A 25,728-nucleotide genomic window follows, 5' to 3' on the forward strand; every position below is an offset into this window, starting at 1 on the left:
CGATGCATAATGTCTTACATAAAGATATGATGCTTTATCAATCTTTTGCCATAATATCTTATGTCTCTCGTTCTTACAACTCGAACTATGAAGAGGGATACCGTAATCATAATCGATATTTAAGAACGCACTATGTATCCTTTGACTAAATTTATTAAAATTTCTTAATCTAAGCTTTAGATTTTGAAACGAAGTACAATATTCTCTCCCTTAATTATAGCAAAACAACTATTCAACCCTTACGACTTTGTAAAGTATAACTCTTGTTTTCTATAATTAATATTGCTAACTTGCAATACTTGCCTTAATAATCATACCAGCACAACTTTTATGCTCCCACTATCACGATGATTATTATCATATAAGCATAACACTTATGCTCCCACTAGCTTTGACATGTATTTAGAAAACAGCTTAACTTACACAAAAAAATACCTATTGAATTTCTTAAGTTCATATTTCTAATACTTAATGCTTTGATAATCTTTTATCAAGGCTTCTTAATCTCATACACCTTTATCCAAGATAGCTCATATGTGTCTTAAACAATTAAGACTAATTGCCAAATTTCACAATTCGAATCATGGAGAGGGATACCGTAACCATTATCAAATTTGAGAATGCAATTTTACAATTCCTATCTTCTTAAAATCTCTCTTAGTGAAAGCATTTTCTCACAGTCATTTTCATGAAGGAGAAAATCTTATGACACTTAGATTTTAATGGTGTATGTGTTCCTATCCATGTGAATTTGTCAAAGTTCACGACAAATTCAAACTCATATGGACCAAACTTTCTTAATCTTGATTTCTTACCTTATGGTAACACATATGCCCACCATGTCTTCCAAGTAGTTAAGCAACTCACCCTTTCCCATCAATGTACTTTTCATTGATTAAGGTCCTTGCCTTTTACGCATTCAAATGAGAACTCATAGGGCTCATATGCATAATTAACTCATTTGGAATGGCACGGAAACAAGATAATGTCAACACGATAGGTTGTAAACCTCAAGTCGTGTGCTAGTGATGTTCAATAAGGTTTATTCTTGGTAAGTTCTTGAACCTTTTCAAAACCATTAAGACTCCCACTGACTCCTTGACATATAAGATTCTCTTATCAATAAAACATTTCTTGACAAACAAATATTCAAGAGTTAGTGTAGCTTTTATCAAAACACTTCATAAAATTTGGTCCTAGTTGGTCTTCGTCTTATCAAGACACCACAACTTTCCATATTTGATGAATGTTATAAATCTTCTTAAAACTTGTCACTTAATGTCACAATCTTAACTTTAAGACTTGTTTTGGAACGAAGTATGATTGACTTCTTGAATTAACCATTTCTTCAATTCTTGATTTCTCTTCTTAGACATACAATTGCACTAAGACTCACTTAGAGGATCAATTGAGATATGGTTCTTAATCATTCAGACCTATCATAAAACATAATAAAAGGTACTCTCCCTTCTTCTTAGAATGGAGAAACTTTTATCTTTCTGCCTACTTGATTCTTCTTATTCGTTCTGCTATTGATTTAAACTCTTTTAAATCAACTAAGAATTACACTTAATCTTATAAGTATAATCATATTTACTTAACCTTAGTAAATCATGACGAATATCTTTGTTACTTTTGTGGTGGACTTGATCAACACACAACCTTGTATACTTGATCTCTTAGTCCTTTACTTGACACTTTGTCAACGAATTAGTCCAATTTTCTCAAATGTGAAAATTTTTCATTCATCATACAATACTTGTTGCATGATTCCAAGTTTCTGTCCAATTGAAACTTGGATGATGAGAAACTCTCCCTATTTGGTAAATTCTTGATATTTCCACAATTAACCTAATTAAGAATCACATCCATTCTTTGTAGAAATATGCAAACATCAATTTTTTTTATAACGATTTCATTGCAAGGAAATAAATAAATGAGTCAAACAAAAATTTATTTTATTCATAAAGGCAGCGGAAAACATTTGTCCTTACAATGCAAAATCAACTGAAAAACTATGTAATTAAATATTCCTAACAACTTTATCATAACTTTCTAAGCTCAAAATCTAATCTTCGAATCCATGCGATCGAGATCCATTTCTTCGTGATTAGGCTCATCTTGCTCTTTTATCAAGATTCCTCTCTTTTCATTGATCCTGCAAAACATTCAAGTGCAATCTTATCACATTATGTATTAAGAATCAATGAATAGGAACTTAATGGAGTTAGATAGTGGATTTTACCTGAAGTACAGCCATACTCTTTGACTCTCCCATCTTCTGGACTCTTCAGGGTCTTAGGGCAGACTTGTATCCAACGCCCTTTCTCTTAGCAGCAAACGCAGGTCGGTTCTCCTAGAACGTCCTGGGAAGCATGGTTGGTTGACTTTCCCAACAAATATGCTCGATTGCTTTGCCAAACCATTTATGATTCAGCAGCAATGAGCATGTAAGTTAGGTCAATGAGGTTTACGTCATGATCCATCGTATAATACTTTCTTTTGAACTCATTATATGATTCAAGGAGTGACTGTAGAACCCAGCCTATAGCCAACTCATCAGGGAATGACGCACCCAACATAATCAACCTATCAATGTGTGACTTCATTCCTAGAACGTGGACACACACGGGTTTACCATCTTCATGTTTCATTTCCAATAGGACTTTAGTGACATTGAACCTTTCAATTCTTCGATCTTGTGGGTTAGGGAGAACAACGGGAGGAGGAGGAGGAAGTGAAGCATGATTTCTTGTTCCTCGATCGAATCGTGGAATATCATCTTCATGTGGAATGCTTGTTCCACGGGATTTGGGAAGACCATAGTTGTCGTACTTTGACATCTACAAAACGGGAGAAAACAAATTCAAGTTAGTTGATTTATTGAGTCCTTAGTAAATCACCCAAATGATATACTAAGGCTAGGACCCAACACAATATTCTACAACTCGGGAGAGGGATGCCGTAACCCTAATTGCAGAACATTTGAAGGTAAGTGAATGACGATTCACTAATTTCCCACCATGAAAAACGAAAAAAAGAAGATTAAGTTTTAAATGTATTGAAAAACACCTAGATCCTATGAGATTCATTGAACATTTCAATGGCATGTTTGAATCTCGATATGCCCCTCTAGTTGTGACTGGGATGCCGAGGATCACAAAGCAGGTGTGAATAACCATGCAAACTTACATGGTGCCCTCACATGTTACGTTCACCTATTCGATGTGCCGGTAAACCACACACGCTCCACCGAACTATGACAAACATTGAGTCACCCTTTGTTACCTTTGCTTAGAAGCATTTAGAGTGCCGGTTAACCACACGCGCTCCACTAACGTCTTCGCAAGGGCACAAAGTGTAATTTCATGGAATTGCATCAATTCACTTTTGCCTAAAGTAACTAAGATTGGGAATTTGTAAAAGCATTTAGTTACTTTTGTATTTCATTATACTTATAATGGAAGGTTTTGTCATATCCTACCCGTTCGGCTAACGACCCTCCACTAGTCAAGAGTGCGGTGGGTAAGAGTGGATACTCATTCAATCGCCATTTTATAGGCAATTTCCTTAAACACCCCTTATAGACCAGCTTCGTGAATGAGGCCTACTAACGGTAAGACTGACTTTTACTCATACATATATATAGTCTTAGACTTTTAATGTTATATATAGTATAGGGTGTATTTCACACTTTTAAAATACTAGGTGTTCTAATATAATAATTATACTTTTAATTTAATTAAATTGTTCACCAAAACTATATGGATTTATTAAATCTCTTTTAATTATACACCTTAATTAATTAATAAAACCATAAGGGTGTGATTTGAACTTTTCAAAACTATACTAGGGTTTTAGAATTTAACATTTCTAAATTAAACTTTTAATCAACTTTTAAATTCCAAAACTTGAGGGCAAGTTTTGAAACATTTCAAAACATTAGGGTTTAGAGTTTAAATATTTCAAAATCAAACTTTTTAATCAAAATTTAAATTCCAAAACTTGAGGGCAAGTTTTGAAACTATTCAAAACATTAGGGTTTTAACTATTTAAATTTCAAAACAAAACTATTAAGTTCAAATTTAAACTATAAAACCTAAAAGGGAAAAATTGAAACTTTTCATAACACAAGGATCAAATAACAAATAATATAAATTAAACAATTAATTTCATCATTTATCTATATTTGACCTAATTTCAATTTCTTGCAAAATAAGTTACCCAATTAATACAAATAATCAAACTTTATCATATAAGGAAGTAATTATCTAATTAATTGGTAAATATCTTTTGTTTAATCAAGGATGTATCCAAAATATGATTAAAATTCGAATTTTAATGATCCATAACAGTGAAGGCAAGTATCCAAGACCAAAATAGCAAGAAATCCCGAACACGCCTCATTTTGACGCTCGAACTCGCCGAGTAGCACACTGTACTCGCCGAGTTGAGTCCTACTCGCCAAGTACACTATGGTACTCACCGAGTTCATCAGGCAGGGAGGCCAAAAATCGATTTTACAACTTGAATAAGCATACAAGGCATCAATACAATAGAAACCAATCAAGGCTCTGATACCACTGATGGGTTTTAGCCAAAAGACATCCTATGTGCTCATGCAAACCCTAAAGCTTGGATCTAGGTTTCTCTATTGTACATGCTTTTCATCCAAGACTTAAAACCCTAATTCTAGCATACAAGTAATCATATTAACATAATAATGAGTTTAATATATTACCTTAATTGTTATGTAGCAATAACAATCTCAAATCCTCCTTGTATTGACTTTAGAAAGCTTAGAGTCACAAATGTCACTCCTCTAATGGCTCACAAACACCAAGAGCAAGAGGATGAAGAGGAGAAGAGAAGGAGGCTGCCCAAAACGTGTGGAAACCCTAACTAATTAGTTCACCACGTTTTTGAGGCTTAAGGGTACTATTTATACATGTAGGCTATTAGGGTTTTAAACTAGGAAACCCTAATTTGGATGCTTAGGCCCTAAGCAACCCATGGACTCCTTTCTTAAAGGCCTTGGACGATTTCTAATGGGTTTCCCCATAGAATTCGTCCAACCTTATATTATAAGGTAATCCATAGCCCAATTGCAATTATCTTATAATTACAATTCTAGTCCCTTAAGTTTAATTAATCTCTTTTAGCTACAAACTTAATTCTTATTAATTCTTGACTAATATTAATTAAACAATATGATTTCTCCTTTAATATATTATTCTCATAATATATTAATAAATCATAATTAATCCTTTCTCTCCATAATTCATCCTATCAGGTTGCTTTGGTGATGACAACCCAAAAGGACCATGCACCATCGAGTCAAGTACATACCAAAATAGTTATGGACTTAGAAACTAATCCAACACTTGTTGCTTGGGCCTTTTGGGCCATCCAAGACCAGCTATTGGACTAACGGAAGATTTGGGCTTTAGGATAAGGCTCATATGGGGGTTGGGCCCAATTTGGAAAATTGGGCCATTAGTGGGACTTTATATATCTTGTAGTTTTGGCTTGTTTGGTTTTTGGCTTGGGTCTTAGTTTTGATTCTTGATGGACCAGGGGTAAAATAGTCATTTTACCCCATGTATGGATTATGGATCATATTTTGGAACCCAATTGCCAATTGGGAGTTATTTTGGTATTGATAGTTCGGAGGAGTCGTCAGGGCAGCAGCTCGGGATTTCTTTTAGTGATCTTCTGTATTCGAGGTAAGTCTCCTCACTTTTATATGGGTCGAAGGCACCAATGCAGGCCCATTTGGTTTATGTTTTGTAGGAATACCTAGGGGTAACCCCCTGACAGTCTGTATGAAAGGCCAAGAGGCGGCTCCTGGCAAACTGTATGCAAGACCAGAGTCTGAACTTTGGCATTTAAATAGTTAAGTAGTGCATATTGTATGCTAGTTGGCTTTATGAAGCTTGCATGGAAGACCTGGAGGTGGCTCCTGACACTTTTCCGTAAGACCCGGGGTTTCGGCCCCCGGCCTGGCAAGGAAGACCACGAGGCAGCTCGTGGCATAATGGCAAGACTATGGTTGACACATAGCACTTTATTGATTGATTGGTTACGTATGATTTGTATGGATCATTTGATATGTTTGGTATGTGGTATTTGGAAAACTCACTAAGCTTTGTGCTTATAGTTTATGGTTTATGGTTTCAGGTACTTCCGGTTCGAAAGGGAATGGTCTGACTTGATCGCATCTCATACACCCGTGTTTTCCACAATATGTGATTTTAGGAATGAACTCTGATAATTATTTTAATTTGTAATGCTTTTAATTTTCAGATGAAGTTACATTAGTGTTTTGATTATAACTAAAATGAAAAAAATTACCCTATGAATTCAGGACGTTACTGATGGGTTTTGAGCATTCTAACACTTCCTAAGTGTACATGCAACCCTAATAAACTTTGGATATATGTTTGTCTAAGATACATGCAAATAATTATTTTTCCAAGGTTCATATCCTAACTAGCATGGAATGGGGAACATGAATCAAATAAAGCTAGTAGAAATACTTACCTTGTAGTAGTAGTTGATTGCTTGGAGTTTTAGAGCCTAGCACCAATAGTGTGGATGCCTCAAATGGAAATCACAAATCACCACAAACTTGGAACTTTGAGAGAATAGTCACTACTATCTTGAAATCGGCCCTCTTGCTTTACTCACTTCAACTAGTGTCAACTAGTGTGAATTCAAGAACCAAATCCTCCTTTATATAGTGTGGTGGATTAGGGTTACATCCATGTAAACCCTAATACCCATGTCTCTTCATTTCCATGAGATCCATGGGTTAAAGCTCCATGGAGTATCCATGGACTTTCCATGCAAGCCTAGCCCATTCCAAATAAGCATTAGCCCACACTATATAAATATACAAGCCCATATCTAATTAGTAATATCCTTGATCTCTAAATTAATCCTAGATTAATTATAGATCAATACTAATTAAATAATATGATCTTATATTAATATATTAGAACTTATAATATATTAATAAATCATAACTTGTACTATTCTCAAAAGATTATCCATAAATTGTTCGGGTGAAGTGCAACCCAAATGGACCATGCCGGATCGGGTCAAGTACATACCAAATATAGTTATGGACTTAGACACTATATCCAACAGTCTCCCACTTGGATAAGTCTAATAACTATAGTTGCAAGTATGACTTCAGGAACCGATCAACAATCGTAGCTCTTTAAACTCTGTTGAACTAGAATGCGCCATTTTAGATAAGTGATCATATAATCCTCTGTTCTAGATATCAGCTGGACAAATACATGGAACATGGTCTTACTTATTGTCCATCATTTGTTTCCTGATTTCCGATTTGTTTGACATAGAACTTAACTGAACACATCAATTTAGTTCTGACCGGGCCCGGTACATAGGTCAAAACAAAATCATCGAGAGGCCCAGATATCGCTTCTAATCCTAGAAGGAACAGATAAACTTCTACTCATATGTTTGTTCTACCACTCATTGAATTATACACAAAGGAATGTTTTATAACATCAAGTTACCAATGCGTTTCGTACAATCAATGCATAACCAACTTGTAAGTAACAAATCATATCTCTAGGTTTGAAGACTTATATGATATTACCGTCTCACGATCACTCGAGATAAAATTCCATGAAGTGATTCCAGTGAGCGAGGGTTGAGTCCAATGCTTAGAAATTTTGAGCACTCATGATTGTTGTAGCCATGTCCAAAACCTTAGACCTCTGCAACCAATCATGACAATCTTGATTCATACCTACTTCCAACATATGACCGACTGTGGAGGTTTGAATAATATGATATACCAAACATAATTATTCTGGAAATCAAAACATGTAAAAGAAATATAGTAAACGATCAACAGGAGATAGCAACACTTTACTCATAAATAAAACACCTTTTATTCATCATCTAATATCAATTACACTTTACAAATTTCATAATTTATCTAACTACTAAAACTTATATCATCCTTCAGCCCTATGCTTCGAGCATGCTGGAGATGCTTAACCCTACTCAGTCCCTTCATGAGGGGATCTACTGGGTTCTCATCCGATGATACTCTCTTTGCCACGAGGATTCCTTCTTCTATTCGATGTCTAATGAAGTGATATTTTCTGTCAATGTGTCTGGATCTCCCATGATCTCTTGGTTCCTTGGCTAAGGCAACCGCACTATTGCTGTCACAGAAAATCTCCATTGGCTCCTTTATATCTGGTACAACTCCAAGGTCTCTGATGAAGTTCTTTAGCCATATAGCCTCCTTTGCCACCTCGCTTGCTGCTATATACTCTGATTCACAAGTGGAATCAGCCACTGTCTCCTGCTTGGAACTTTTCCAAGTAATTGCCCCTCCGTTTAGGGTAAAGACCCAACCCAACTAAGAGCGGAAATTATCCCTGTCAGTCTGAAAGCTAGCATCACTATACCCTACAACTCTCAAGCTATCACTCCCACCAAGGGTAAGGACCCAGTCCTTAGTCCTTCGCAGGTACTTGAGGATATTCTTTACCGCAGTCCAGTGTGCCTTGCCAGGGTTCCCCTGATACCTGCTCACCATGCTCAAAGCAAAAGCTACATCAGGTCGAGTACACATCATGGCATACATGATCGATCCTATAGATGAAGCATAAGGTAGTCGACTCATTTCTGCTATCTCAGCCTCAGTACTAGGGCTTTGTGTCTTACTCAATCTGGCGTTACTCTGAATGGGTAACTCACCTTTCTTGGAGTTATGCATGTTGAATCTTTTCAACACTTTGTCCACATAGGTGCTTTGACTAAGTCCAATTAGTCTTTTACTCCTGTTTCTCAAAATCCTTATCCCTAGGATATAGGCAGCTTCACCAAGGTCCTTCATAGCGAAACACTTCCCAAGCCAGGACTTTACTTCCTGCAGGGTTGGGATGTCATTTCCTATGAGTAATATGTCATCCACATACAATACCAAAAAGCTGACTATGCTCCCACTAGCCTTGATATAGACACAAGATTCATCTTCACTCCTTGAAAAACCAAATTCCTTGACTTTCTCATCAAAGCAAAGATTCCATCTGCGAGGTGCCTGTTTCAATCCATAAATGGATTTCTTGAGTTTACACACTCTATTGGGGTACTCTGTACTGACAAAACCCTCTGGCTGAACCATGTAAACATCTTCAGCCAACTTTCCATTAAGGAAAGTAGTTTTGACATCCATTTTCCATATTTCATAGTCATGAAATGCAGCAATGGCTAACAGAACCCTAATAGACGTTATCTTGGCCACTGGTGAAAAGGTTTCATCATAATCAACTCCCGGAGTTTGAGAATAACCCTTTGCAACCAGTCGTGCCTTATAAGTGTGTACATTACCATCCATGTCGGTCTTCTTCTTGAAGATCCATTTGCACCCAACTACCTTACGATCAGGTACATGGTCAACCAAGTTCCAAACCTGATTGTCATACATGGACTGTATCTCGCTATCCATAGCCTCTTTCCATTTAGCAGCCTCAGGGCCTGCCATGGCTTCTGTGTAGCTGTTAGGCTCATCTGGATTTACCAGTGTGTTATCACTGATAAGTGTCTCACCTTCTGCAGTAATATGGAAACCATAATAATGCTCAGGTGCATTCCTAACTCTGGTGGAACGCCTCAGAGGTACAGATTCGTCAATTGGCTCAAGGAGTTTCCTCCTCAGGTTGAGGGCTAGCATTTGAAGTTCCTTCACCACTTGACTCTTGAATTTCTTCAAGATCAATTTTCCTCCCACTGTCTCCTTGGCTTATAAACTCTCTCTCTCTCTCGAAAGACTCCTCTTCTTGCTACAAAGACCACATTATCACTAGGTCTGTAGAAGAGGTAACCAAAGGATCTTTGTGGGTAGCCGATGAAAATACACCTCTCGCTTCGGGGTTCTAGCCTGTCATGAGTCTCGCGCCTCACAAAAGCCTCGCAACCCTAAATCTTGATGTGGTCTAGGTTGGGTACTTTACCAGTCCACATCTCGTGAGGAGTTTTGGCAACTTTCTTTGTAGGGACTAGATTAAGGATATAGGTGGCAGTCTTTAAGGCATACACCCAAAATGAGATTGGTAGCGAAGCTCGACTCATCATGGAATGAACCATATCCAACAAGGTTCGATTATGCCTCTCAGCTACACCATTCAACTGTGGTGTCCTGGGAGGTGTCAATTGTGAGACAATCCCACATTCCCTAAGATAGTCGAGGAACTCTGAACTAAGATACTCACCACCTCGATCGGATCGAAGCATCTTAATGTTCCTGCCCAATTGATTCTCGAATTCCTGTTTAAATTCCTTAAACCTTTCGAAAGTATCTGACTTATGCTTGATTAAGTAGACATATCCATATCTACTGTAATCACCAGTAAAAGTCAAATAATAACGATTATCATCCCTTGTGGCATGTTTGAATGGTCCACACACATCCGTGTGTACAAGGTCCAACAAACCTTCACCCATCTCACAAGAGCTTGTGAAGGGTGACTTTGTCATTTTTCCAAGTAAGCATGATTCGCAACTATCATCTGACTTTAGGTCAAACGACTCCAAGACTCCATCCTTTTGGAGTTGGCATATGTGTTTCTTGCTTATATGTCCAAGACGACAATGCCATAATGATGCTTTATCCAAGTTATTATTATTAATAGAATCAATAGACATCACATTATTTCCTAAGTTATCTACAACAGACACAGCTTCATACACACCATCACAAGGTAATGCTTTAAAATAAAGAACATTATTAAAGAAAGCATCAATAGAACCAACTTCATTATTAAATGAAAAGGTAAACCCTTGTTCATACAATGCATGAAAGGAAATAATATTTCTTGCCATTTCTGGCGAGTAACAACATTTATTCAAATCTAAATTTAACCCACTACTTAGCGACAAAGTATAAACTCTAATCTTGGTGACAGATGTAACTTTCCTATTCCCCATGATTAAGTTTATCCTTCCTTGCTCCACATTCTCACTTCTTCTTAGTCCCTGCAAGTCATAACAAATATGAATACCACAACCGGTATCAAGGACCCAAGAGTTAGAATTGGGTGAGTTATTAGAAATGATAGTGTAAATACCTGCATGGTTGGGTTTAACATTCCCATCCTTCACATCTTGCCGGTACTTTGGGCAGTTTCGCTTCCAATGTGCCTTTTCATGGCAATAGAAGCATTCAGCCTCTTTTGGGTCAGAAGAAGGAGTGATGAAACCTTTCTTGGTTCCACTTGAAGAAAAGCCATCAAGGGTCCTAACCTTGGTACCCTTCGAAGAACTCTTTCTCTTTTTCCCTCGTCCTTTCCCGATTGCCAAGACAGGGGCGGTGTTGGTAGGAGTAGGAGTAACAATCTCCTTACCCTTAAGACCACTTTCTGCGGTCTTTAAGAGTCCTTGAAGTTTGCTGAGTGTGACCTCTTCCTTGTTAATGTGGTATGTCATGCGGAATTGATCATAACATGAAGGTAAGGAGCGCAAAATGATATCTATTGCAAGCTCCTCAGGGAAGTTCACATTTAGCTTCAACAAACGGTCCACAAATCTTTGCATTTTCTGCATGTGGCCCGTGATGGGTTCACCATCCTTCATGCGAGTTGTTATCATGGAGGAGATGATTTCATACCTCTCTTAACGAGCACTTTGATGTTATCTTTCCATCAAGTCTTGGTGCATCTCATAGGGGTAGAAATCTTCATAGGATTTTTGGAGATCCACGGTCATAGTGGCCATCATGATGCATGCTACTTTGGTGGCATCCCTTTCATGTGCCCTAAACTCAGCGATCTCTTGAGGAGTAGCAACTGTCTCATCAATCTCCTTAAGCTCCTTATCGAGGACATATTCCTTGTCCTTGTAGCGAGTAATCATTCTGATGTTTCTGATCCATTCATTAAAGTTGGATCCATCAAAAGTGACTTTCCCACACAAGTTCATAAGAGAAAAGGAGCCACTAGGATTAGAGCCAGAAGCAGCGTTGTTTGCAGACATCTGATAAGAGAAGAAAGAAAGGATTAGTTTAGATATAGAGATAGTCCTTAATAAAACACCCAAATGTAGTATTAAGGCTAGGACCCAATCACAATATATTATACTTAGAAGAGCTATGCCGTAATCTAAGTAATAACATATTTGAAAGGTAGGTGAATGACGATTCACCAATTTCCACCAAAGTCGAAATATTAAAAATATTTAATTTGGTTTTTAGAAACTCCTAGATTCTTTTGAGATTCAATGAACTTTTCAAAGGAATGTTTCAATCTCGAGTGTGCCCTCCAAGTTTTGTGACTGGGATGCCGAGGATCACAAAACGAGGTGTGAAGTAACCATGCAAATTACTTGGTACCCTTAATAAATTACCCCTCAATCGATGTGCCGGTTAACCACACACGCTTCATCGATACTATGATAAATATTAAGTCACCCTTTACCTACCTTGATAAGTCCAAGTTAGTGTGTCAGTTAACCACACACGCTCCACTAACGACTTAGACAAAGTGTAAAGTGTAATTTCATGGATTAGCACCTTATTCACATTTTTCCTAAAGTAACTAAGATTGGGAATTTAATAAAACATTTAGTTACTTTATAATATTCATCATACTTTTAATGAGAATTTATAAGTCCTTGTCTTACCCGTTCGGCTAACGACCCTCCACCAGTCAAGCAAGCGGTGGGTGAGAGTGGACACCCATTAAGTTGCCATTTTATAGGCAACAACCTTATACCCACCTTATAGACCAGCTTCGTGAATGAGGCGTACTAGCGGTAAGACGACTTTAATCTTATACATATATATATATATATATATATATATATATATATATATATATATATATATATATATATGTTATTAACTTATAATATTATAAGTATAAGGATTGAATTTTAACTTTTAAAATTCTAAGGGTTGGAACTAAAGTTTTAATCAAGACTTTACTTGTTCCAAAACTTGAGGGCAAGTTTTGTAAACTTTCAAAACTTTTCATTTCTTGTAACTTATGAGTTTATTAGGGTATTAAAAATGAAGACTCTTCATTTTTATAACCCGTGTGTTCTTTTAATGGTTTTAAAACAAAGTGACTTTTGGTTTTCCATAACTTGAGGACAAGTTATGGACTCCATTAAAACACATAATGATCATGAATTAATCTACCACATAGGTTACAAATAATTCCTATGATCATCTAAACATCATAAGATCAAGAACATGAATATGAACACTTTCATGAATCAAAAATTACACATAAAACTTTGTAATTTTGATAACAAGTTGTTGTAAATGGATTAGCAAAGACATTACACCATCTAAAACAAGTTTTCAAGTACCAAAACAGTTTAGGGTAATGTTTCTATTCCATTTCCAGCAACTAAAGTCGAAAATCTGCACTCTGAGGCTTCTACTCGCCGAGTGCATGAACCTACTCGGCGAGTAGGTTGAAGATACACATGAACTCGGCAAGCCCCCCTATGGACTCGGCGAGTTCATCAGGCAGACAACAAGTTTTTCGACCTTTTCAACTATTTTGCATCAAGTATCAAACAAACAAGCCTAGGCTCTAATACCATTGATGGGTTTTGAGCATTCTAACATTTCCTAAGTGTACATGCAACCCTAATAAACCTTGGATCTATGTTTGTCTAAGATACATGCAAATAATTATTTTTCCAAGGTTCATATCTTAACTAGCATGGCATGGGGAACAAGAATCAAATAAAGCTAGTAGAAATACTTACCTTGTAGTAGTAGTTGATTGCTTGGAGTTTTAGAGCCTAGCACCAATAGTGTGGATGCCTCAAATGGAAATCACAAATCACCACAAACTTGGAACTTTGAGAGAATAGTCACTACTATCTTGAAATCGGCCCTCTTGCTTTACTCACTTCAACTAGTGTCAACTAGTGTGAATTCAAGAACCAAATCCTCCTTTATATAGTGTGGTGGATTAGGGTTACATCCATGTAAACCCTAATACCCATGTCTCTTCATTTCCATGAGATCCATGGGTTAAAGCTCCATGGAGTATCCATGGACTTTCCATGCAAGCCTAGCCCATTCCAAATAAGCATTAGCCCACACTATATAAATATAGAAACCCATATTTAATTAGTAATATCCTTGATCTCTAAATTAATCCTAGATTAATTATAGATCAATACTAAATAAATAATATGATCTTATATTAATATATTAGAACTTATAATATATTAATAAATCATAACTTGTACTATTCTCAAAAGATTATCCATAAATTGTTCGGGTGAAGTGCAACCCAAATGGACCATGCCGGGTCGGGTCAAGTACATACCAAATATAGTTATAGACTTAGACACTATATCCAACAGTTACAAGTTGGTATTAGAGCCTTGGTTTGAGGGATTCAAGTATACTCTCGGGTGTGCCTGAACTTAAACTGAGGGTTTGGTGAAATTTTTTTATAAAATGAACATTTAATTAAAAAGTAATTTCTAATCAAACAAAGGGGTGCGATGCGTGCAATCGGCTGAGCTCAAGTAAGTGGTTCCCAAAATACCAATACATGTATATTATGTTATATGATATGATTATATGAATTGCATTCTAAATTAGGGCTAAGGATCTGCACAATATTATATCATAGGAGAGATGCCTTTATATGCCTGATTGTATGAGCTTTAGAATTACATGCTAGTATGGGTACCAGATAAGTGGATCGAATGGCTTGAATAGTGTGTGTTGGTTAGATTTTTCATTGCCTAAATGCTGCTTGATTTGTGCTTTCTGGGATTATTAGTGATGTGAATTGGCTGCTAAGTGGGTAGGCTAAGTCACATGAGACACAAGTTGATTAATCTTAGAGTGATGGATTTGAACCTATTGCGTAGCTCTTGTTTGAGTCTAACCGTTCTTGGGTTAAGTCTTTTACTCGAAGGATTATCTGATCTCTGTTACATGTAGCTATATTCATGAGGAAGTCGGTTGACATTGGTGGGAGTCTTTCAGCAACTGAGGGTTGGTTGAGGTCGGGAGTTCATCTCATCAGAGATTTCTCGTTGGTCTTGGATAAGCACTTAGGTGCGTTCCGTGCTGAGATTATGGCTATCATCAGATCTCACACTCTTTCTTTCCGTGAGTTTCGTGCATGCGGAGCTCCTGCGTTACATGGGGAGAGGGACCTCATTGCTAGTTAGAGGTGGTTAGCAGATTGATGGGTTTTAGCTATAAGAACATCCTATGTGCTCATACAAAACTTAATGCTTGGATCTAGGTTTCTCTATTGTACATGCAATTCATCCAAGACTTTAAACCCTAGATCTAGCATATGATAATCGATATTAACATAACAATGGGTTTAAGATATTACCTTGATTGTTATGTAGCAATAACAATTTCAAATCCTCCTTGTAATGAATTTAGAAAGCTTAGAGTCACAAATGTCACTCATCTAATGGTTCACAAACACCAAGAGCAAGAGGATGAAGAATGAGAAGAGAAGAGACACCCAAAAACGTGTAGAAACCCTAAGGATTCAGTTGCCCACGTTTTTGGTGCCCAAGGGGTCCTTAAATAGTGAGGGTATCAGGGTTATCTAACAAGGAAAACCTAATTTGGATGCTTAGGCCCTAAGCAACCCATGGACTCCCTCCTTAGAGGCCTTGGACGATTTCTAATGGGTTTCCCCCATAGAATTTGTCCACTCCATCCTCTATGGAGTCCATTAGCCTAATACTCAACTATCACATAATTGACAGTTCTAGTCCCCTTCATTTAATTAATGTCTTTTAGCCAGAAAATTAATTATTATTAATTCTTGACTAATATTAATTAAACAATATAATTTCTCCTTTAATATATTATTCTAATAATATATTAATAAATCATAATTAATCCTTTCTCTCCATAATTCATCCTATTAAGTTGCTTTGGTGAAGGCAACCCAAAAGGACCATGCACCATCGGGTCAAGTACATACCAAAATAGTTATGGACTTAAACACTAATCCAACAGTCTCCCACTTGGATAAGTCTAAAAACTATTCTGCGTGTGACTTCAGATCCTGATCTGCAATCGTAGCTTTCTAAAGCCGCTGTCAACTTTGATCTTATCAGATACGCGTGTCCTTTAGATAAGGGATCATATATTCCTCCATTCTAGATATCATATAGACTAAGACATGGATTTAACTCATTCTCTCTGTCTATGTGTTGTTTCCCGATTTTTGATTTATGACGACTGACAACAGACTACAATTGAACACATCAATCTAGTCCCGACTTGGCCAAGCGCTTAGGTGCCATCACTAAATCATCGAGGGGCCCACAGATATTAATTTCATCCTACTTTGGATAAAAGGACCGGATAAACTTTAATTTAATGTTCGCCTGCACTCACTCACCCAATCACACACAATAATAAGTTTTATGACACCAAGTTACTAGTGCGTTTACATATTATCAATGTGCAACTGATTTGCAAGATACAACTCACACATCTCATTTTCAAGAATATAAGATGTTATCGTCTCACTAATCACTCATGATAAAAATGTTGGATTAGTGTCTAAGGCTGTAACTATATTTGGTAAGTACTTCACCCGATTATGCATGGTCCTTTTGGGTTGCCTTCACCATAGCAACTTGACAGGGTGATTTATATAGAGAGAAGAGATATTATTATTAATGTATTATAAGAATAATATGTTAAAGGAATAATAATATTAATTTGATTAATATACATCATAAATTAATTAGGAATTAATTTGGTGACTTAAAGAGATTAATTAAAGGAAGGGGTATAAACCGTCAAATGTGTGATAGTTGTATTTTGAGCTAAGAAACCTTATGGATATGGGTTGGACGATTTTAGGGATGTGGATCACCTAGAAATCATCCAAGGCTTATCTAGGAGGGATATTGGATTGCTTTAAGGCTAAGTTATGCAATTAGGGTTTTAGGGTGAAACCCTAGGAGCTCACAGTATAAATAGACCCTAGGAGTTGTTGAAATCGACACCTTTGTTATTGGAGTAATCCTAGGGCCGATTTCTCTCTTGCTTACCTCTCTCAAATCATCTTCTTGCTAGTTGGTGTTTGTAAGCCATTAGAGGAGTGACAATTGTGACTCTAAGCTCCAAGGAGAAGAAGGTTTCAAGCAAGTAATTCAAGGTATGATTCTAGATCTATTTTCATATGTTTTGATTGTTAGTTTACATTAGATCTATCCATGAAAGTCTTGGATATATTGCATGTTCATTTAGAGAAACCAAGATCCAAGCAATTAAGGTTTGCATGTGCACATAGGAAAGTTCTTATGGCTCAAACCCATCAGTGGTATTAGAGCTTTGATTGATTTTTATTGAATTGATGCATTGGTTAATTGCTTGTTGCTTGAAGAATTCGATTTTTAGTCATCTGCCTGATGAACTCGGCGAGTTCCACTGTGAACTCGGCGAGTAGCTTCAACTCGGCGAGTCCAAAGCTTGACTCTGCGAGTTCCAGCGTCAGACAAAGGGAAATTCGGAATTTTGTTGCTGTTTTTGTCTTGGATTGATACCTAAATCGTTTTATTAAGTATAAATCCGAATTTTAACCTAATTTAATGATTATCCTTGACATAATAATAGATAATTTCATATCTTATGAATATCAATTATTTATATGATAAATATGGACTATTTAAGATTATTTGGTAATTATCTAATAACTAAAATTGGATTAGGTCAAATATAGAAAATTATGAAATTAATTGTTTAATTTGAATTATTTGTTATTTGATCCATATTGTTTTGAAAAGTTCAATATTTATCCCGATAGTTTTTGAAATTTGAATTTGGTAATTAACAGTTTAATTTAGAAGAATTTAAATTTCAACCCCTAGAATTTTACAAGTTTAAAATTCAACCCTATACTATTATATTATTAAAAGCTTAGTAAATATATAAGTAGAATTAAAATGCTAGTCTTACCGTTAGTAGGCCTCATTCACGAAGCCGGTCTATAAGGTGGGTATAAGGTTGTTGCCTAAAAAATGGCGCTTAATGGGTGTACACTCACACCCACCGCTTGCTTGACTGGTGGAGGGTCGTTAGCCGAACGGGTAGGGTAGGGCAACTCTCTCTCCTCATTAATAAGTATAATGAATCTATAAAGTAACTAAACTATTTTATAAAATTCCCAATCTTAGCTACTTTAGGATAAGTGAATTGATGCAATCCCATGAAATTGCACTTTACACCCTTGCTAAGAAGTTAGTGGAGCGTGTGCGGTTTACCGGCACACTAATTGGTTCTAAGCAAAGGTGACAAAGGGTGATTCATTGTTTATCATAGTTCGATGGAGCGTGTGTGGTTTACCGGCACATCGAATAGGTGATTGTAACAATGAAGGCACCATGTAGATTTGTATGGTTATTCACACCAGCTTTGTGATCCTCGGCATCCCAGTCACAAACTAGAGGAGCATATCGAGATTTAAACATGCCATTGAAAAGTTCAATGAATCTTAAAATCTAGGAATTCTCAATAAAACTTAAGGTTATGTTTTCAAGGTGAAGAATTAGTGAATCGTCATTCACTTACCTCTAAATTATTTGTGTGTTGGATTACAGCATCCCTTTTTCTAATATGTAAATAATGTTGTTGGATCCTAGCCCTAATTTTTCATTTTGGGTGTTTAATTAGGGATCCAATTCTAATCAAACTTTGTCCTTTCTAATTGTAGATGTCGAACGCAAACAACGCTGCTGCTAACTCATTCACGTTAATGAGTCTTTGCCAAAAGGTGACCTTCGATGGTACGAACTTTAGCGAATGGATAAGATACATTCACACCATTGCACGCTACGAGGACAAAGAGTATGTCCTCGACGAAAAGCTCGAGAAGGTCAACCCGGAAATCGCTACTCCCGAAGAGATGGCTGTCTTTGAGACACACGAACGTAATGCAACGAAGGTCCATTGCATTATGATAGGCACTATGAACCAAGAATTCCAAAAGTCCTATGAGGACATGTATCCCTATGAAATGCATCAAGACTTGATGGAGAGGTACCACCAAAGCGCAAGGCAAGAGAGCTACGAGATCATCACCAACATCATCACTGCCAAGATGGGAAGTGGAGAATCGTTAACCGTGAACTTGCAAAAGATGCAAAGATATGTTGATCGTCTTCGCAAGTTAAATGTTAACTTTGGGGACGATTTGGGCATTGACATTGTTCTTCACTCCTTGCCTTCATGCTACAACCAATTTAGGATGACCTACCATATGAACAAGGAAGAGGTCACCCTAAGCAAACTCCAAGGACTCCTAAGGACTGCTGAGAGCAACCTTGAGGACAAGTCTGTTGCACCAACTCCCGCACCAACCGTTGTTCCTGTTTTGGCTGTAGGACAATGAAGGGGCAAGAAGAGGAAGGCTCCGTCAAAGAGCCACCGCAAGGGAAAGTCCCAAGATGGTTCCTCTTCTAGTGGGACCAAGGTTGATCCTGCTAAGCCAAACCCTAACTCGAAGGAGGCAGAGTGCCATCATTGCCACAAAATAGGGCATTGGTGTAACAACCGAAAAATTCCAACCTATTTAAACTTTTCAAAAACAATCTGATTTCATTAAATTATTACAAAAAGGTTTTCAATACAGTTTATTTAGAGTATTCCTAGAATCACATCACATATAAACATGAGGAGCGGTACGATCACGCCTTCGCCTTGCCACGGTCTCCCGAAGAACCTGAAAAGCATTAAACCACAACTGTAAGCCCGAAAGCTTAGTGAGATATCCCCAAAATACCAACCACATATACCATACACGCATAACATGCCATAACATATCTGATCACAGAACAGCCATACACTTCGGGTCTACTGTGTGACTGGTCTGCCACACCGGCCAACAGTCCACTTGGTCCACCCTCTGAGTCTAGCCATATACATCGAATCTGTAGTGTGATTGGTCCGCCCGCACCGGGCCTTCAATCCACCTGGTCCACTCTCTGAGTCTACAGTATGACTGGTCCGCCCGCACCGGGCCTTCAGTCGGCCTGGTCCACTCTTCGAGCCTCGGCACGTCTGGTCCGCCCTCTTGGGGCCTACAGCCTATCCGGACCGCTCGCTGGGCCTTCGGGACAACCAGTCCGCCCTGGGTATCTTGGCCTACAGCACAAAGCAGGACCCACCTCAACCCAACTCCAGTCCAAACAACCATGTGCACATAAACATACAATCATATAACAATTTCACAGTGAACAAACCGATCAAACAGATCACATGGCATATCATCATCCTAACCAGGATACCGACCTAACCGGTCACTAGCATAACATCACCCTACATAACAGAATACCGACCTCAACCAGGTCTCTAACACATACCATCCTAACTACCAGGATGCAAACATATCAAAGCAATAACATAACAATAATACTCGGATCTCAATCCGATAAAGGGCCGGCCTTGGTGCCTTAGACCCTGTTGATATAGTGAGGATAACTCACCTTGCAACTGTCGACTGAATAGATAAACCTGAGCTGCTCCGACCACTGATAAGATCTCCACCACTCGCCAACCACCGAAACACTAAACTCAAACAATAACCAAAATTACCAAAATGCCCCTGGAAACAACTAGTCAACCCTTGGTCAAAGTCAAAGTCAACCCCTAACTGACTCTACTCGCCGAGTCAACCCGATGACTCGCCGAGTCCCCATGCACAACACTTCCTCAATCCGCGACTCAATTCGCCGAGTCACCACGAGACTCGCCGAGTCCACAACTCTGAGTCCTTCACACTCAACTCACCGACTCATCCCTCGACTCACCGATTCACAGCTCAACCAGAAGAAAGGTTAGGACCTCACGACTAGACTCGCCGAGTCCAAGAACAAACTCGCCGAGTCCAAGGCTATCTGCAACCAACTCGTCGAGTTGTTCTTCCAACTCGCCGATTTCCTGCCCATATTCAACCAACTCGTCGAGTTGTTCTTCCAACTCGTCGAGTTCCAGCCTATCTTCAAGCTACTCGCCGAGTACACCCTTGTAACTCGCCGAGTACCCCTAGATCTGAATCCATACAGAGGCTTTCCAAGCCACGCAGAAGCTCTAAACCATAGATCTACTCTTTTACAAGCCAACCATCACGTAAAGTGGAAAACTTTACGTGGATCCAAAGAGATATAGGCATTTTACACTCTAGGTCTTGGGTTTGAGACAAGGTAGCTTCACCAATCACTTATCAATAGGGACTTTATGTGATTTTGGATCATCACTACTCCAGATCCGAGGTAGCATCCTCATATCCATCTTCCAATCCCGAAATGACTCATGAAATCCTCCAAAAACCCCAAAACAACCACCATGGATGACAATAAGGGAAAAAGGGGTTCAAGACAGAGGATTCTTACCCCAAAGATGAGCCTAAACTGATGAAGACTTCAGATCCACAAGCCCTCTAGATGCTATCCTCGAATTCCTCCAACTTCTCGTCATAAATCCCTTATTCCAAGCTTCAATCCTCTCAATAATGGAATTTATCACGATTAGGGTTTTCTATGGAACTCTCAGGGTAAATAGAGGCTGAAGAGAAGGCATAACATCCTTTAAATAGGGGGCAAACCCCGAAGATTAGGGTTTTCTCCACCCAACACCAACTCGCCGAGTCCAGCCGCCGACTCGTCGAGTTGGCCACTTAACACGTGACCGGAGTCGCGACTCTACTCGCCGAGTCCACCCATGGACTCACCCACTTGCCCTTATACATTTTCACTTTGAGCCCTTCAACTCTACTCTTGATTTACCGGGATGTTACAATTGGAAGAGAAGCTGTCCGGAATATCTACAAGCCATCAAGGATGGAAAGATCAAGCCATCTTTTGCAGGTATATACACAATTAAATCTAATGATTCATCTCATACTATTTCTTGGGTTCTTGATACAAGATGTGGTCACCACATTTGTTCTGATTTGCAGGGACTAAGAAGAGATAGAGATGTGGAGCGAGGAAGAATAAATCTAATCATGGGAAACAGAAGATCGTCGCCTGTCACCAAGATTGGAGTGTATTCTTTAGCGCTTAGTAATGGATTAGGTTTAGATTTAAATAATTGTTGCTACTCGCCAGATATGGCAAGAAACATCATTTCATTTCATGGTTTGTTTAGACAAGGATTTAGATATTCGTTTAATAATATGAATGGTTCTATTTATGCTTATCTAAATGGTGTTCTATACTTTGAAGCAATGCCTTGTAATGGAATTTATGAAACTGTTATGGTTGTAGATAACTTAGGAAATGATGTGTTGTGTATAGATTCTTCGAATAGTATGGATAAAGCATCTTTGTGGCATTGTCGTCTTGGACATGTCAACAAGAAGCGCATAGCCCAACTCCAAAAGGATGGAGTGTTGGAGCCATTCGACCTTAGGGAAGATGACACGTGTGAATCTTGTTTACTTGGAAAGATGACCAAGTCACCCTTCTCTGGCACTTGTGAGAGGGGTGAAGGTTTATTGGATCTCATACATACCGATCTGTGTGGACCCTTTAGATCTACCACAAAGGATGGGAACCGCTTCTATGTGACTTTTACCGATAATTATAATAGATATGGGTATATCTACTTAATCCAGCATAAGTCAGAAACGTTTGAAAAGTTCAAAGAATTCAAACATGAAGTGGAGAATCAATTGGGCAGGAAAATCAAGATGCTTCGATCTGATCGAGGAGGAGAGTACCTAAGTCTTGAATTCCATGACTATCTCAAGGAATGCAATATAGTTTCGCAATTGACGCTACCTAGGACACCGTAGTTGAATGGTGTGGCAGAAAGGCGCAATCGAACCTTGTTAGACATGGTTCGTTCTATGATGAGTCGTGCTTCACTACCTATATCATTTTGGGGGTATGCCTTAGAGACTGCCGCCCATATCCTTAACCGATTCCCTACAAAGAAGGTTGCCAAAACACCTCACGAGATGTGGACAGGGAAAGCTCCCTCGTTAGCACACATCAAGGTTTGGGGTTGTGAAGTTTTCGTAAGATGAGAGACTCAAGACAAGCTTGAACCTCGTAGTGAGCGATGTATTTTCATCGGCTACCTACAGAAATCCTTTGGATATATCTTCTATAGACCGAGTGACAATGTAGTCTTCGTTGCGAGGAGAGGGGTTTTCCGAGAAAGAGAACTCATAAACCAAGGAGACAGTGGGAGGCAGATCGATCTTGAAGAGATTCAAGAGTCGAGTGATGAAGGAACCTCTACCGCTGGCGCTCAACTCGAGGAGGAAACTTCGGTTGAACCTATTGACCAATCCTTACCTCTTAGACGTTCCGAAAGAGTTAGAGTTCAACCCCAGTTATATGGATTTCATATTACTACCGAAGGGGACACGTATATTAGTAACAGTACACTAGTAAACCTAGATGAACCTAATAGCTATAAGGAAGCCATGGCAGGCCCGGAGTCTGCTAAATGGAAAGAGGCAATGGATAGCGATATTCAGCCCATGTATGACAACCAAGTTTAGAATTTGGTTGACAATGTGCCCGGACGTAAGACGGTTAGGTGCAAATGGATCTTCAAGAAGAAGACCGACGTGGATGGGAATGCGCACACGTATAAGGCACGACTAGTGGCGAAGGGCTTTACTCAAACTCCCGGAGTTGACTATGATGAGACCTTCTCACCAGTTGCTAAGATAAAATCTATTAGGGTGATGCTAGCCATTGCCGCATTTCAGGATTATGAGATATGGCAAATGGATGTTAAAATCGCTTTCCTTAATAGGAAGTTGGCTGAGGATGTTTACATGGCTCAGCCAGAGGGTTTTGTTGATCCGAAGCATCCCAATAGAGTGTGCAAGCTTGAGAAGTCCATTTATGGACTTAAGCAAGCATCTCGCAGATGGAATCTTTGCTTTGATGAGAAAGTCAAAGAGTTTGGATTTGTACGAAGCGAAGATGAATCATGTGTGTCAAAGCCAGTGGGAGCATAGTTAGCTTTCTCGTTTTGTATGTCGATGACATACAGCTCATAGGAAACGACATCCCGACTCTGCAGGAGGTAAAGTCCTGGCTCGGGAAGTGCTTCGCTATAAAGGACCTCGGAGAGGCTTCCTATATATTGGGAATAAGGATAGTGAGAGAAAGAAGTAAGAGACTAATAGGACTCACTCAGAATAGGTACTAAAACGTTTTAGTATGGAAAACTCAAAGAAGGGAGAACTACCGATACAAAGTAATACAATGTTGAGTAAGACTCAAAGTCCGAGTACCGAAGCCGAGATAGCTAAGATGAGCCGAGTACCTTACGCTTCCGTAGTTGGCTCAATCATGTATGCTATGACTTGTACTCGCCCTGATGTGGCCTTTGGTTTGAGCATGGTTAGTAGATATCAAGGGAATCCTGGAAGAGCGCATTGGATTGCGGTCAAGAACATCCTTAAGTACCTTCGGAGGACCAAGGAATGGTTTCTAGTCCTCAGAGGGAGTGATGACTTAAAGGTGCAAGTATATAGTGACGCCAGTTTCCAGACCGACAGGGACAACTATCATTTGCAGTCAGGATGGGTATTTACCCTTAATGGAGGAGTGATAACTTGGAAAAGTTCCAAACAAGAAACTGTAGCGGATTCAACGTGCGAATTAGAGTACATTGTAGCGAGCGAAGCGTCAAAAGAGGCAATATGGCTGAAGAACTTCATTGGCGATCTTGGAGTTGTGCCTGTTATAAAGGAGTCCATGGAAATTTTCTGTGATAATGAAGGAGCGGTTGCCTTGACCAAGGAACCGAGGGATCGTGGTAGATCTCGGCATATCGACAGAAAATATCACTTTATTAGACATTGAGTAGAAGAAGGAAACCTCGTAGTTAAGAGGATATCATCAGAAGATAACCCAGCGGATCCGCTTACGAAGGGACTGAGTAGGGTTAAGCACTTGCAGCATGCTAGGAGTATTGGGTTGAAGGATGATATTAGTTTAGATTAGATAGTTTTAGAAACATGTAATAGGTAAATGTAATTGACACTTGATGATTAAATAAAGGAGTATTGTTTATAAGTAAAGTTACTATCTTATGTTAATTGTTTAGCTATTGTTTCGCTTTGCATGTTTTGACTTCCTGAATAATTAAGTTATTAAGAATAATCGAGTTATTCGAATGGTCCACAATCGTTCATATGATGGAAGTAGGTATGAATGAAGATTGTCATGAATTGGTGTGTAGATTGTCTAAATGGTATTAGACATAGCAAAGGTTTGCTGCAACGTTCATGAGTGCTTATGAACAAGTTTTGAGCATTGGAATAAACCCGCTCTTGCTGGAATCACTTTGGGGTGATCGCAAGACGATAATATCATATGGTATTAAAACTTAGATATATGGTTTATTATTTACTAATTTGTTGTACATTGATAATGCGAAACCGCATCAGTAAATTGATGTCATAAAACGCATTGTTGTGTATAGTTGATTAGTCGATAAGTAGATGCATATAAGTCGAAGTTTATATGTTACTTTTATCCTAAGAGGTTAAAAGCGATATCACGGCCGCTCGATGATTTGATTTGACTTATGTGCCGGGCCTGGTCAGGACTAAATTGATGTGTTCAATTAAGTTCTATGTCAAATAAATCTAAGATCGAGAAAATAGTTGTTGGACATAAGTATGACAATGTTTCATGAAATCGTCTGCACGATATCAAAACAGAGGATTGTACGAT

The sequence above is a fragment of the Lactuca sativa genome, chromosome 2 (assembly GCF_002870075.4).
Source record: "Lactuca sativa cultivar Salinas chromosome 2, Lsat_Salinas_v11, whole genome shotgun sequence".
Taxonomy (NCBI): domain Eukaryota; kingdom Viridiplantae; phylum Streptophyta; class Magnoliopsida; order Asterales; family Asteraceae; genus Lactuca; species Lactuca sativa.